Genomic DNA, 16,084 nt, shown 5'->3' on the forward strand with positions numbered 1-16,084 from the left:
TCCAGTGTATTCAAACAGAATTTTACCAAACTATTTTCACTGAGGTCAAAGAAAGAAGAGTTAACGCTTGCTGATCACTCTTGTTGTCTCCAACCTTAACCTCACTTCCCATGCTGTGGCCCCTATGCTTGTCATCCCTTAAATCCTTGACTTTCTGACCTCTGAGCTCAGCACATCTTGGAGACAAAGATCCTGTCACTTATACATTTATGAGAGTGCAGCTATTCTTTTCAACGTCCTATGCCTGACATTTCCAATTATCTAGAAAATCGTGACAAAAAAAACAACTTTCTTTTGCAGTTTACCCCCAAACCATGTGTTTCTGCGTGCCGGTGTGTTGTTTAGACTTGAATTGGATGCGGACATGGGGTGGGGGGAATGAAAATACTGAATAAAGAGAAGATTTCACAAATAAATTTTAGGCTCCCAAATCATAGACTCCTGTTACTGAAATACCAGAATGATTTAACAATTCTCTCATTTGTGACCTGTATTTATTTTCAATAGTGGGTTTCAAGATTGTAAGATTCCAATGTATAGTTCCACACTGTATCCACCACCTAGGTTCTGTGACCCTCTGATCTCCCAAAGATAACATATAATGGGGCCAGGCGGTGGCACAACTGGTTAAGTGCTCGCATTACAGTGTGCAAGGGCCCAGGTTCGAGGCCCTGGTCCCCACCTGCAGGGAGAAAGCTTTGTAAGTGGTAAGGCAGGGCGGCAGTTGTCTGTCTTTCTTACTCCCTCTCTATTTCCTCCATGTCTCTCTGTCTCTATCCAATAATAAATATGTTTTTTTTAAAAAAAGAAACACTTAGTTGGCTTCTTTAAAAAAAAAAAGATAACATATAACAACCATAGTTCTCACAAAGTCTTAGAAACAGTTTGTTTTTTTTTTGGAATTTCATTTGTCTCAGTTCTATAGATTCCACATATGAGTGAAACCATCCAATAGTTATCTTTCTTCTTTTTACTTCTTTCACTAAGCTTAATCATCTTCAGTTCCGTTCATTTTGCCCCAAAGGAAAAAAATATCATATATATTTTTCTTTCTCTTTTCTTTTTTAAAATTTTTAAAAAATTATCTTTATTTATTGCATGGAGACAGCCAGAAATCAAGAGGGTAGGGGAGATAGAGAGGAGAGAGACAGAGAGACACCTGCAGCCCTGCTTCACCCCTTGCGGTTGAGCACTATAACATGTGCACTCTACCAGGTAGGTGAGCCACCACCCGGTCCCTCTTGTCTTTTTTTTTTTTTTTTTAACACCAGATCACTGGTCAAACACCTCATCACAGACCCCTGCAAGCGTCAACCCGGCTTTGACCTAGCACGTTATGACTGGGCCCTCCTCAATCGCTATGGAACAGGCCATGGCCGGTGCGCCGCTATGTTCCATCACTGGGGAGCCAGAGACGACCCGAACTGCCCCTGCGGCTCCAGACAGACTATGACCCACATAGTCAACGACTGCCACCTCTCCAGATTCAAAGGAGGTCTCGAAACTTGACATCAGGCTCAACCTGATGAAGGAAGAAGGGCAAACGCTAGAAGAAGAAGAAACTGATCAGCTTTAGCTTATGGTGATGTGGGGGAATTGAATGTGGGACCCCCGGCATCTCAAGCACGAGAATCTTTTTCCATCACCCTTACGCTATTTCCCCAACCCTAGAAACTCTCTTTCACTTTATTCTTCATAATAAAGTTTACCTAAGAGGGCTATGTTCCTAGTGAATATTTTTCTCAGTAGATTTTAGAGCAATGGAGAAGGTAGCTGAATGGTTTAATAGACGGGTAACGATATCCAGCTGACCAGGGTTGAGTAGTAGATGGCTGATGGCAGTACAACCAAATCGTCACTGCATCAGGATTTAAATTATCTTTGATAGTTACCTCTTCTCCATTCTTTCCCAAATGGAGATTATTCATTTCCAGTCGAACAGCAACAAAAACCCATTTGTGCTTTACTGCTAATTTGTCACATGATCAGCAGAGATTTGCTGATTTAATAGACTTCTTTTGATTTATGTTAAACTAATTTGGTGCTGATTAGATGTTTATGACTTACCTGTTTAAAGGCTGTCAACCAGATGTCACTGCCTCTTTCTTAAATGAACTTAATTATTTCCTCAAGGAACATTAAATCTGACTTCTTTATTGATGGGTCAATATGGCTGACAGTGAGATAAATATTGCTCATTATGCAAAATTGTTAGCACACAGACCATCCCATAAACGGAAAATGACCATCGTTGTTAGTCATTAATTTAGGCTTGTACTGTTTTCCAAGATTTATGCATCTTCCTTGTATAAAATATTTATTGCTCAGGTTGAAAACCAACTAAACATACCCAAGAAGAGTCCAGAAATCAATCTTATCAGAGCATTAGAGCAAAGATGAGAGTTTTCTTATCATGACAGCAGGGATATTTTCAGAAAGATGAGGGGGGAAAAAAAAGGATGAATGAGAGATGCCTTATCTACCCTTTACACTAACTGGACCACTTTGATGTCACTTAAAATTCATGAGTCTAGTGTTTCAAACCAAAACACAAAGATTTTTAGTGGTTTTCATTCATATTGTTATTGTTCAAAAGTACTTAGATGAGACATAAAAAGTTTCAAAAGACTTTTTGGATATCTTATGTTTCTTTCAAAAAGGCTATTTTGATGATTGAGGTTGTATGTTAGAGAATAATGCAGAAAAAAATACAGGTAATTTATTTCCTAGAGTGAGAATATTGTCTATGAAAGGAAAAGTGCTTTTTTTTAAAAGCAAGCCTGTGTTCTTATAACTTAAGGAGTGTCCAAAAACAGTTCATCAGTTCTAGAGATACTGAAATACAGATACTATATTTTAATCTTTAGATCAAAATAGACTCAATCTTCTAACTACCTAATTTACTACAGCTTTTGTAGCATTATAATCAGAAGATATATTTGGTTGTTGTAAGATAAACATTAACATCCCAAGTTTATTAAAAATCATCCTATATTGGAGGAAATTTTAGTAAATCTTTATCAACATATTGTGTTTGCCTCTCTAGAGTTTTGTCACTCTAGGAAGAACTATTCAGATAGAAAGAGTTAAGATAAGGGAGGAAAGAGAGAGAGAGAGAGAGAGAGAGAGAGAGAGAGAGAACAGAATCAAAATTGAAGCAAAGTTTCCTTCAGTGTGGTGAGGGCCAGGCTTGAGCCAAGGCCACACACATGAAGAACAGTACGCTATCCAAGTGAACTATTTTGCTGGCCCTATAGCAATATACCCAGTACTATAGAGTACATTAAGGATTTTTACACACTTACATAGCTGCTTGAGATATAACTAAGCAATAAGAAAGGAACAATCAATATACTCATTATCACATCCACATATAAAGTTATGTGTATAATTTTAATTCTAATAAAATCCTGTATGTGTCAAAAGGTAGAGTCTAAATTTGCCAGGTATCTTTCAATTCCCCTTTTAAGGCTATGTTTAAGTATGTACAGCCTAATTCTGGAATGCCATCCGCTATGAAGTCACCATTTTCCACTCTTTTTATGTGTATTTTTGACAAGGCATTCAATTTGCAAATTAATGTCACCAATACAGATAGAGTAAGTGAGCTTCCTTGATCCCACATTTTATTTCTCTTAATGTCTTTGCTATATGAGCATCATTCAATTTTATGGTAACTTTCAAGTGATGTGAATTAACATCATAGTGAAATTATATAACTGATAAATCAAGACTTAAATGATGTTCATTTACTTAAACACTCAACAAACATGGCCAGGTGCTAACGGAGGGGTCAGAGTTCTGGTACAGTTGCCAGGAATTGGAGATACAGTAGTTCATGATGCTGATCTAATTATTCATCTACTCAGATTGCAATTCTGTTGCCAGCACAGATGTTCTCAAATCTTTTCATTTTACAAGACGTGTCACCTAAGCACACCTGCATCACAGCTATGAATGTTTCTCTCTGATTGCTCTGGTTAGGCATTTTCTTCTCCTATGTATTGCCCAAGACCCCAGCAATATATAAGCCGTATCCAGACAGGAATTGTGTGATATTTCCTGGTCGGAAGGAAAGGAGGAGGATAATATAGGTTCCAGGAGCTGTGGAGTCCTTGTGTAGCCTCCAAACCCTGGGAAAAAAATTTGGTGACAGAAAGAAAAATAATAACAGTAAAATAACAGATTTGCATGATTCCCCTATTGTCTCCAATTGTTGTCTAATATTATTTTTAGCCTCTTCTGCATTCATGAACAGGTTATCATCCTGTCATTCTTCACAGGTGATCTTTCTTTTAGTTTCATTCTTATTGCGTTTTTAATCTTTGGTTTTGTTTATTTTTTTTTTCAGGGGCTTAAGGGTTTGAAGTACAATCTTAGGCATGGGTACAGTTTCTCCTCTCCCAATGGAAAGTTTCAGCAAAACACTCTCACTCCCCGCTTCAGACTTTTTCCACTAAGGTGTACCAGGACTCCAACACCCTCTCCACCTGCCCCCACCCCGTTTGTCCCCTGAAAGCTTTGCTTCAGTACCCCGCACTCAGTCCAAGTTTCACCTGGTTGCCTCATGATTCATAACCGCATCACTGTGGTCTCTGCTTCGCAAATGCTGTCTCTCTGTGTCTCTGACCCTTCTGCCTCTCTTTCACAACTACCTTCATGAGGAGATCACCCCCATTATAAATGCCACTGTTCCCTTTTAGCAATTTAAGTTAAAGTATTCACACTTATTCGAGGTTAGAATATGAATTTTTTTCTTTTGCGGGGGGGAGGGGAGGGTGTATTCTGTCTATAGCACAATGTAAAGTATGCCTTGATCTGAGGAAATTGAATTCTATTTTTGTAAACAACAACAACAACAACAAAAGAAAAATAGTACCTGAGATGTTTTTCAATATCTTGTATTCTTTAAAAATGAAATAATCATGAATGGTTACTCAGTGTTTATAGTGAAAATAAAAGAAAGAAAAATATTGGTCATTTGCCGATTCTAACACCTTTCTTTAATTTTTTTTGTCTTCCAATCACAGAATCCAGCATCTTCATTTAATAGAAGTATAATGTTTGCATTTCCCTTTCAGTCTTTCTGATGATAATAAGTTTAAGCCTAGAAATTATGACTTATGTGGAAATGAAGTGATGGGTTTCTGAGAATTTCTAATTGACTTGACAAGTGTTATTGCAAATTAACCTAGCTAATCATTGCATTCTTATCACTTCCAAAAATAATCTTTAAAATGTTTATTTAAAGTTGTTCCTGAGTGAATTTATTCTAAGAAATTTGATGAAATACCCCTAGGTTGGGTTTTGAAAAGTAGGATAGATTCAGGACTGTTGAGTGGACAGTATAAATTAACAGTAAGTATCTTTGTCCCTAGCCAAGCGAGATACATAGAAGAAAGACTTTCCCTGCCAATCAGAGATTTGCTTTGATATCTTTTCTTTTAAGGAAACTCTTAAAGCTCTTAAACTTTTTTATGAGGGAAAAGCTATTTCCCTACATTCCATCAGTCAGAATATATTTTCATGAGTTGTAAGGGACCACTGCCAGGGCTGATACCTATAAACTTGGGAAATGAAATTTTCTTTGTTATTTGGAGGATGAGGGCACCTGATTTGACCCCTAGTGTTAAGATAATTATATGAGGTAGCCATGCTATTTATCTTTCATTAGATATGCCCCAATTCTCACTGCCACACCTGCTAGCCCAACAATGTTAACTGTGTGTCCTGTCTTCATAATATAGACACCTGGGAACTTTTATATTATATTCTCAAAATTTTACATCTTTTCAAATAGAAATATATTAATTTTCCATAAAGTCCTTTCCATAAATTCTTTTTGGAGAAACCAAGCTGTCCTGCTACTTGAGAGAACAAGTATGTAAAATAAAAAGTAGACAGAAGCATTTGTTCAAACTCTTTTCTTGTCCTTGCTTCTTTCATTCCTTTTAGTTTGTTTTACTATATAAAGCGTTAAGCTGCATTGAAAGACAATTCCAGTACTCCTGACACTGAATCTAATCTTTTTTCTTTGAAAACAGGCATTACTCATGCTTGCTCACTTTGCTTCTTTAATAAAAGAACCATTAGCAAGAGAATTATTCTTTTGGTCTTTGTTTTCTTTGCTACTATGGGATTTACTATATGATGTACAGGAGCCCAGCTGAATCGATTTGTCTATTAAATTACAAAATGGTCACCTTATGGGATGCATTTATGGCTTTATTTTAGATGGATCTTCTTTTATGTTTTACCAATACAATTATTGTAAAGTAAAGGAATAATTAGAGTAAGATTACTTTAGTGTTTTCTATATCAAAGTAAGACAAAGTTATGGTGCTTTAATAGACAACCCTAATTTATCAGTGACTAAAAATGAAGAAGGCGGGAGGGGAGGCTCACAGATAGCTCAGCCAGTTGCCTTACCATTGACAGATCAGCGGGGACTCCAGCACCATATAAGATTGTCATGGCACTTGTGTCGGCTTCAATGCCATGAGTGGCCTCTCTCTCTCCCGTAGCCCTTTCTCGTTTCTAAAGGTTGGCCTTGGGTGGTGAAATGGAAATTTTTTTTTTTTTGCAAGACTTTCACACTACTCAAAAAATGACTGCAGTGTATTTTCCTTCTTCTTCCTCATCCATTGCAAGTTGACTCCTACTTTTCTCCACTGTGATCATTATTATATTTTATTTTTTAAATTTTATTTATTTATTTGCATCCAGGGGCTCAGTGCCTGCACTACAAATCCACTGCTACTCGAAGCTGTTTTTCCCATTTTTGTTGCCCTTGGTGTCATTCTTATTGTTGTTGTCATCGCTGCTGTCGTTGTTGGATAGGACAGAGAGAAATCGAGATAGATGGGGAGACAGAAAGGGAGAGAGAAAGATACCTGCAGACCTGCTTCACCGCCCATGAAGTGACCCCTCCCCACCTGCCAATCCCCCCCCACCTGCAGGTGGAGAGTCAGGGACTCTAACCGAAATCCAGTTGGTTCCTGTGCTTTACACAATGTGCACTGAACCCGCTGCGCTACTGCCCGACCTGCCCACACAATCATTATTATGGGAGATAGACCAGTGGTACAGTCACATCATGGACAGCGTAATTACTGGGATATAAAAGAAAAGAAGAGGAATCATCGAATAATAATAATACTCCTTGAATAGCCATATTTTAGTAGCTTGAAGATATTTTGGCATAGCACTTGCGCTCAAATTCATGGGCAAATCATCATGTAGTTGTGTCTGTCTCTAAAGTGCCCGCTGCAAGACTCGTAATTTTAAGTCTACTGGTAATCTGCAAGCCTTCATGTTACTCATCACCTGGTTGAAATTGGCCCACTCTTTACACATCCATATGATTACATAGATAGGAGTTTTCCTCAACTTCCTCAAGTCTGCTAACACTATTAATGTGCGTGCTTACTATCCAGTTCATAGCCACATACAGTAGCTGTGTCTTGCAGTTGATGCCTCCATTTAGTTGGCTCTGTCTGAGAAAGCATCAGTATCATTTCTTAACAAATCATTTTTTCTACTTCTTTTAATTTTTTATTATCTTTATTTATTTAGTTATTGGTTAGAGACACCCAGAAATTGAGAGGGAAGAGAGTGACAGAAAGGGAGAGAGACAGAGAGATACCTGTAGCCCTGATTCACCACCTGTGAATCTTCCCCCGTGTACATGGGGACCAGGGGCTTGAACCCAGGTCCTTGAACCCAGGTCCTTGCACACTATAGTGTGTGCACTTAAGCAGGGGTGCCACCACCTGCCTCCCCACACACTTCTTTATTTGGCAAAATTTACAGTTGATTCCTTTCTGGAGTTTTTCTATTTAGCAATGTCTCCTCACGGCTCACCTAAAAGGGCTCTTTTAATAAAAAGGTAAAATTGGGATCATTACTAATGTTCAAAATGTATTAAAGCTTTACAGACACTCCTTTCATTTCCATTCTGTCAAATCAGTGCCTTCTGCTTTGATTCTATTCCAACAACGAATGATCTTAGGAAACACATTAGCTTCATGTAATGTCTAAATTGCCTGTGAACTAGAAAAGATGAAGAAACACAGGATGAATTTCTATATTTTCCTCCATATATATATATATATATATATATATATATATATATATATGCAGTTTCCTCTAAAGAAATAATCTTCTAATTCTATAGTCAGTATGCTCTAAGGAAATAACACTTGAGTTAAAACATAATAGCTCATGTCAGATGTAGGTGGGATATACTTAGCAGTCAAACTTAGAAGGACTTTAGTCAATATTTTTCCTTCATCTCTGTTTTTTTTTTTTTCTTTTTGCCTCCAGGGTCATTGCTGGGGCTCAGTGCCTGCATTAGGAATCCACTGCTGCTGGAGGCTATTTTTCCCCTTTTGTTGCCCTTGTTGTTGTGTTTGTTGTAGTTGTTATTGTTGTCATAGCTGTTGTTGTTGTTGAATAGGACAGAGAGAAATGGAGAGTGGAGGGGAAGACAGAGAAGAGGAGAGAAAGATAAGACAACTGCAGACCTGCTTCACCACTTGAGAAGTGACTTCCCTGCAGGTGGGGAGCCGGGGGCTCAAACCAAACCGGGATTCTTAGGAAGGTCCTTGCTTTTCAAGCCATGTGCACTTAACCCGCTGCACTGCCGCCCAACTCCCCATCTATGTTTTTATGATTTCACAATTTCTGATCTGATGTACAATAGTTTTAACATACAGAAATGCTCTTCATTGCTTTATAGAACAGGAATTTTTCTTCAAAATACAACTTGATAACTAACTTAGAATTCTGGAGTACAGTTATATATAGTGATCTGCCCTCTACAGTAAGATTTTTCATTACTGAAAATAATAATTAAAAAAAAATCACATTCAACCTTAATGCCTCTGTTACTTAATAATTTTGCTCAGGGAGTGAACTTGATGTGAATATTGATTATAGCTAGTATCTCTAACCTCATTTCTTCCTTTCCTTACCTCTTTCTATTGTAACAACTCTGGGCCTTTCTTTAAAGTCTGGTCAATCAAAACAGCAGGCCTCCTTAAGATTACTATAGTCACTACTCTCTGACTGGAATCAATTAGATTCGGAACATTCTGATTGATAGATGACACCTTTTCTTGCTAATTTCCCACATGGCAGGAAGAACTAGAAAACTCTCTGTAGTTTTTAAAGGGCGCTAATTTACACCTACTAGCGCAATAGCCCTGAGGTGGAGGATTTTATCATGTAAGTTCTGGAGTACACATTTTAGTTCATAACACACACAGAAGAAATTTAATCAAGGGAGTCGGGCAGTAGCACCCAGGTTAAGCGCATGTGGCGCAAAGCGGAAGGACCGGCATCAGGATCCCAGTTCGAGCCCCCGGTTCTCCACCTGCAGGGAAGTCGCTTCACAAGCGGTGAAGCAGGTCTGCAGGTGGCTATCTTTCTCCCCACCTCCCTGTCTTCCCCCTCCTCTCTCCATTTCTCTCCGTCCTATACAACAACGAAGACAGACAACAATAATAACTACAACAATAAAACAACAAGGGCAACAAAAGGGAATAAATAAATTTAAAAAAAGAAATTGAATCAAATGCCAAACTTAAATGAGCTTTAAGATATGTTGTTTCTGACTGATTAAAATGAGGAGTTAAGGGCTGGGTGGGTGCCCACGTGACAGTGCACATGTTCAAGGCCCCTTTCACCATCTTCCAGCTTAAGTTAGAAAGCATTTCTTCAGGTGTCTTGTTCTCTCTCTCCCTCTCCCTTCCTCTCCCCCCCCTCTTGTCCTGACCCCTTATAAGTTTGTTTCTGTCATTTTCCAATAAATCAATAAAAATATTTTAAAAGATTATGAGCCATTCTATACAAATTGGGATAGCATGTGAGATTTTAGCAGACATTTCATACTAAAATTACAAAGAAGATCAGGGATTGCTCCATGCAAATCAACAGTTAAAAAGTAGCAAGAGCTGTAGGTGAGACTTAATGCAAGATCTAATTGGTACAAACTGTATCTAAATACTTCTTTGGCTTCTAGCTTGATCTTCTTAGTGGCAACTTCATGTCAAGCAGATCCTATCTATTGTCCCAGCACAAATCAGGACCTGCTCAATATTCAAAGTCAACAGAAAAAAAAAAAAGTTATTTCCTTTGTTAGCTCAGTAAAATTCCCAAAATAAAATGTTAAATACTCAAACCGACTTTCCATGGATGAACCAAAAAAAGAGTTTTATGTTGACAGGGAAGGAAAGATAAAGTAAGCATATTTCATAAATATAACCAACTTGAGGTTTTTAAACGTATTATTCCATTTTTATGAAGTGATTGAAAGATAACTGCTAAGTGTACATTCTGTAATGGTGATTTACATATTATGCCTTATCACAAAAGCATTTGTGCCAATTGCATTTATGTAACTTACAGAAAGAAGGCACATTAATTTTTGTTTAATGATTTGACAACAGTTATCAATTATTTTAATTGAATTTATCTAACAAGACTCAATCAAGCTGTCAGGTTAACCTACCATTTTGTGTTGTTCTCAGATGGGTATTAGCTTTGCTGACTGTGTCACTCTAAGAGTGATAAACATTTTTTTTGGGGGGGTAAGGTTTGTATTTAATCCTGGTAGATATTGCTGGTGGATGTGGGATACCAAGCAACTTAGCTAAGTGTGCATTCTGTCCTGTTAATTTTGATGGTTAGAACTGCGAGAGACTGTATAGATTACCAAGGAATGTGGAGGTGAAAAGATTCGGTTGTCACAGTTTATCGTCTTAACTTGTGTTCTTAAAATTTTCCATGGGGTCCTGCCTTCATCCTGTCTACTGCACCTCAACATTCACACTTAATTACCCTCTAAATTCTAAGTTCCTCCTTGTTATCTTTATCTTGCTTTTGTGAATGTCTGCCTGACACTTCTGAACCATGATTGTCAACATGCTGTTTGTGGGTTACAATATGGCTGTTAATGTAGGAATGCAAAATGTCCCATGAACCTTTTCACTCACTCTTTGCCAAATCCTTCCTCCATAGAATCTTTGGCTTTGGTGCAAAATCCTGCCCAGCCCAAGGTTTCATTTTGTGTTTCCCTTTTCAGGTTTCTTTTTTCTTTTCCCTTCCCTCCCCTCCCCTCCCCTCCCCTCCCCTCCCCTCCCTTCCCCTCCCCTTCCTTTCTTTTCTTTTCTTTTTCTAATATTTATTCCCTATTGTTGCCCTTGTTGTTTTATTGTTGTAGTTATTATTGTTGCCATCGTTGTTGGATAGGACAGAGAGAAATGGAGAGAGGAGGAGGGGAAGACAGAGAGGGGGAGAGAAAGACAGACACCTGCAGACCTGCTTCACTGCTTGTGAAGCGACTCCCCTGCAGGTGGGGAGCTGGGGGCTCGAACAGGGATCCTTATGCTGGTCCTTGCACTTTGTACCACCTGCATTTAACCCGCTGTGCTACTGCCCGACTCCCACAGGTTTGTTTCTTACGTTTAGGAGAATCAACAAACCTTGGGTAAAGACTTTTAGCTTTGCTTCTTGATTTCCAGGGAGGGGCAAAGGGTAAGTAGAATTGCCAGTGCCTGGTGAGTTAGTAAATCATGCCTATGTAATGAAGTTTCTAACTTAAAAATAAAAAAGCAACTTCTAAGTATTTCTGGGACAGGAAGCATGTGAATATTTAGGTAGAATAGTGTATCTGGTAAAAGGTGAAGTACTGAGCCTTCTCCCCACACCAAGCCTTGAGCGTTTCTTCTACCTAGCACTTGAAGAGCAATATCCTTTCTTATAAATTAGTAATCTACAGAATAACAGGATTTCTCAAGTCCTGTGTGCTGTTCTAGTAATCAAATTTGAAGAGGCTGTCTTGGGACCTCTGAGTCAAGTCAATTAAAAAAAAAAAGCTGGGTTTGTGACTGATGATAAAGGAGAGTCTTGGGAGACTGACTCCATCAGCTTGTAGAACCTGCTGCTTTTCTGGTCAGACAGTGTAAGAATTGAGTGGAACTTTTAGATACTGTCAGTGTGTCTCAGAGAGGTGCTGGTGTGTGTGTGTGTGTGTGTGTGTGGGTGTGGGTGAATCTACACACACACACACACACACACACACACACACACACACTCCTTGAAAACTGGTCTTAGAAGTTGAAAATTAAGAACAGAAGAGAAAACACAAAGCAGAAGTTGGACTGGAGTTGGTATATCGCACCCAAGTAAAAGTCTCGGGGGTGGTGGTGGTGGTGGTGGTGGTGGTGGTGGTGGTGGTGGTGGTGGTGATGGTGATGGTGATGGTGGGGTTTCAGGTCCTAAAACATGAGGGCAGAGGAGGACCTGGGCGGGGAGGGGGTGGTTAGATTTTTATATGGGAAACTGAGCAATCTTACACATGTACGAACTAATGTGTTTTACTTTTGACTGTAAACCATTTAATCCTCCAATAAAGAAAAGGGAAAAAAAAAGGGTCTGGCAATTAATTTATGAAGTCGTGCCTCTACTTTTACGCACTGTGCCCATCATTTCTGAATTCTTCCACCAAGAATACTGGGTTAATCCCAATCATATCTTCAAGTTGAGTAACCTGTCTTGAGCCAGGAGAACACAGACATGTTAGTCTGTATGAATCTGTAATACTTCTCCTCTTTCTGATGTGCTAGTAAGTACTTAAGTACTTCTACTTAAGTAAGGAATAAATTCAGCTCTTTCTGAACACTAGGCGTGTGTGTGTGTGTGTGTGTGTGTGTGTGTGTGTGTGTGTTCATTATGATCATTATGATGGGCTGGCAGTGAATGTAGATTAGAATATTGACTCTGATGTACTAATTGAGGAAAACCTGTATGACCTGGCTTCCAGCTCTGAAGTGTGTTTTGCCATTATCTATTCTTTCCGCCCTCTCTTCGAAGTGGGTGGCATTATTTTGTATGCTGGGTGGACAGATGATGATGATTTCAAAGACAGAGAGCTTATAATATGAGATGTTTTCTAATATATCTTGAACTTTCCACCAAAAAGAAACACTCAAAGTTAAGACAACTAGGAGAAGACCTATGTCTTGAGCATTCTATTCTGTTTACGAGAATGATGTGGAATACCTTTATTCCCACCCCAGATAAAATATGCTTCAGAGGGGGTTGGGTGGTGGCACAGTGGGTTAAGCGCATGTGGCTCAAAGCGCAAGGACTGGCGTGAGAATCCGGGTTCGAGCCCCCGGCTCCCCACCTGCAGGGGAGTCGCTTCACAGGCGGTGAAGCAGGTCTGCAGGTGTCTATCTTTCTCTCCCCCTCTCTGTCTCCCCTCCTCTCTCCATTTCTCTCTGTCCTACAACAATAAGGGTAACAAAAGGGGGCGGGGAAGGCCTCCAGGAGCTGTGGATTCATGGTGCAGGCACCGAGCCCAGCAATAACCCTGGAGGAAAAAAAATATATATGCTTCAGAAACTATTTGCACTTCTGAGTAGTGCTGGTTTCAGGTTAAGTGAGTTCTTTGTAAAGATTACTTTGAAAAAGACAAATGCCCCCCGTTGTTATTTCTTTATCATATTACTTCCTTATTATTATTGTTATTTTAATCTGCGAAGGAGGCCATTTCTGACTATTCGCTTGCTTCACGGAGAATTTGGTAGAAGATAGTGGAATAGAGTGTGCATGATGTCATGAGTAAGAAGCCAGTTCAAGACCCTAGTCTCCACCTATGGGGGGAAGCTGCCCTCCCCTTTCAACTTCTTTTAATCTCTATCTGAAATACATAAATAAGTGAAATGAAAAAACTATGGAATAACTATGAACTTTATGCATTTGCATCAGACATTATTAAATCATTTGAAAGACTGTATTAATGATGTGACTTTATCATATAAAATGATGGTCCCACAATTTTTTCAATGTAGAATATATTCATTGATCTTCTATTGGGTTCACAAACATCCTTAACTTGAAAATGCTCACTGTCTTTTGACATTACATTGTTTTAAAATAATCTTTCAATAATTACCATTTTCTTCCCTTTTTACCTTTTTTAAAAAAATTGACTAGTCTTTTCATACTATCTTAGCTATTGCAAAGCAAGTGCATTAACAATTTAATTATTGGAAGGTGTAATATTTAAGATCTAGGATTCTGAAATCAAATGAACAAATAATATATATTTTAAGTGAAAAAAAACAAACCCAGAAACATCGGTTCAAGTGGTGTGAATTCTAACTCCAGTTAGATTGCCATGTTACACTTAACTACAGTGGCAGGCTTGATCAATAAATGTCAGTTTTTATTACAGTTATCTCTTTCCTATTCCTATAAAGCTTGTTTACATCAATAAATACCACTGGCTTTCTTAAGGTAAAACTAAAGCACAGATGTAGATAAACTATAATATCCTGTCCCCCATTTCTTGATAAGACATATGTCTATATGTCACCACGATGTAGCTCACACAAAGGGGTAAACTTGATCAAGATAGTATGAAATTCCTGGGAAGTATATGACCTGGGTCATATTTTATAGTGCAGGGAATTAGGAGTCCCAGTCCTTGGAGCAGAGCCTTCACTGAGCAGAGATAGTGTTTATTAACTTAAAGTGAGGAAGCCTGATCTCAACTTAAGGAAAACTGCCAAATATAGGAGTTGACCTGAATATGATTCCAAGTTGATAGTCGCCGAGTGAGTCCCTAATTAGAAATTTCTCTAGAGAATAAACATCTGATAGGCTGCTACGCTGTCCTCAATGAGAGATATAAAGCTAAAAGCTTTGGAACTTCGCCAGCAGGGATAGAATGAAAGCCAAACCTTCTTGAAGTCTGAGTTTTCAGGAAATCAAGTGAAAAAATGTCTGGCTTTGGCGCTCAAAGTATTTGCTGAGGTTCAGACAGTGCCCAACTATAGGTGATTAACTACAGAAGCAGCCTTGAAAGATTGAAACACCTTTTAGTCCATTTGGTGAAAGTGAACGTGTTCACTTAGTGTGTGCAGGGTTAGAAGATTACAATGGTTTTTGTGTTATAAAAAATAAATAAATAAAATCCCAACTTTTCTGGAATTAAGTAAATAAAATTTACTATCTTTAGAATCTCAACAGCCTTCCAGAAAGTTGAGAAGTGGACAATTTGAGGTTTCCTTTCTCTCTCTCTCTCTCTCTCTCCCCTTCTTTCTTTTTTTCATGAGAGTCAGTTTGGGGTGAAAAAGAGACATTTATAGTTCAAAAGATATCATCTGGCTACCTTCCCTTTGTGAAGCACTTAATCTTTTTAAATGTATTTACTTATTTGTCCAATAAAGGGAGAATGATACGGAGTGAGAATCAGAGTGTCACTCTGGCATTTGTGACTCTAGATAATCAAACTCAGGATCTCATGCTTGCAATTTTTTTTTAATATTTATTCATTTATTTCCTTTTGTTGCCCTTGTTGTGTTATTGTTGTAGTTATTTATGTCATTGTTGTTGGATAGGACAGAGAGAAATGGAGAGAGGAGGGGAAGACAGAGAGGGGGAGAGAAAGATAGAAGCGACCCCCATGCAGATGGGGAGCGGGGCTCGGACCCATATCCTTACATAGGTCCCTGCGCTTTGTGCCATGTGTGCTTAACCCGCTGCGCTACCGCCCGACTCCCTATGCTTGCAAATTTATTGCTTTAAATTTGTCTTGTCTTTGGTTGCCAGTTCACTACTTTACATGTTGATGTATCATAACTTTTTTTTATCATAACTTGACCAAAATAAAAAATGCAAATAACACACCAGCCAAATCATCCCTGGAGAAAAGGAGAGAAACAACAGAGGCAAGAAAAGAAAGATAACCAATTCCTATTAAAACTTCTCAATCACATGCTATGAAGAATTACAGTTGCCATTTTGTTCTGTTGTCTGGAGTATAAAGATGGTCAATACATTCCAAGGAAATATACATTGCTGGTAATATGTCATGAGGCATGGGGGGGTAGAAGATTCTTTATGATATTAGCTATATAAAGAAGAAATCTTCCACAGAGGACTGGAATTATGTAAAATAAGGACAAATGCAGAAATAAAGAGGGTCAAGAATAAAACCATCCAGTGTATAAAAAGGTACTTAACTGAAAATGCGATGTCACCTTACTCTGTTGATTTTTTTTCTTGGATT

This window comes from Erinaceus europaeus, chromosome 22, assembly GCF_950295315.1.
Source record: "Erinaceus europaeus chromosome 22, mEriEur2.1, whole genome shotgun sequence".
Lineage (NCBI taxonomy): Eukaryota > Metazoa > Chordata > Mammalia > Eulipotyphla > Erinaceidae > Erinaceus > Erinaceus europaeus.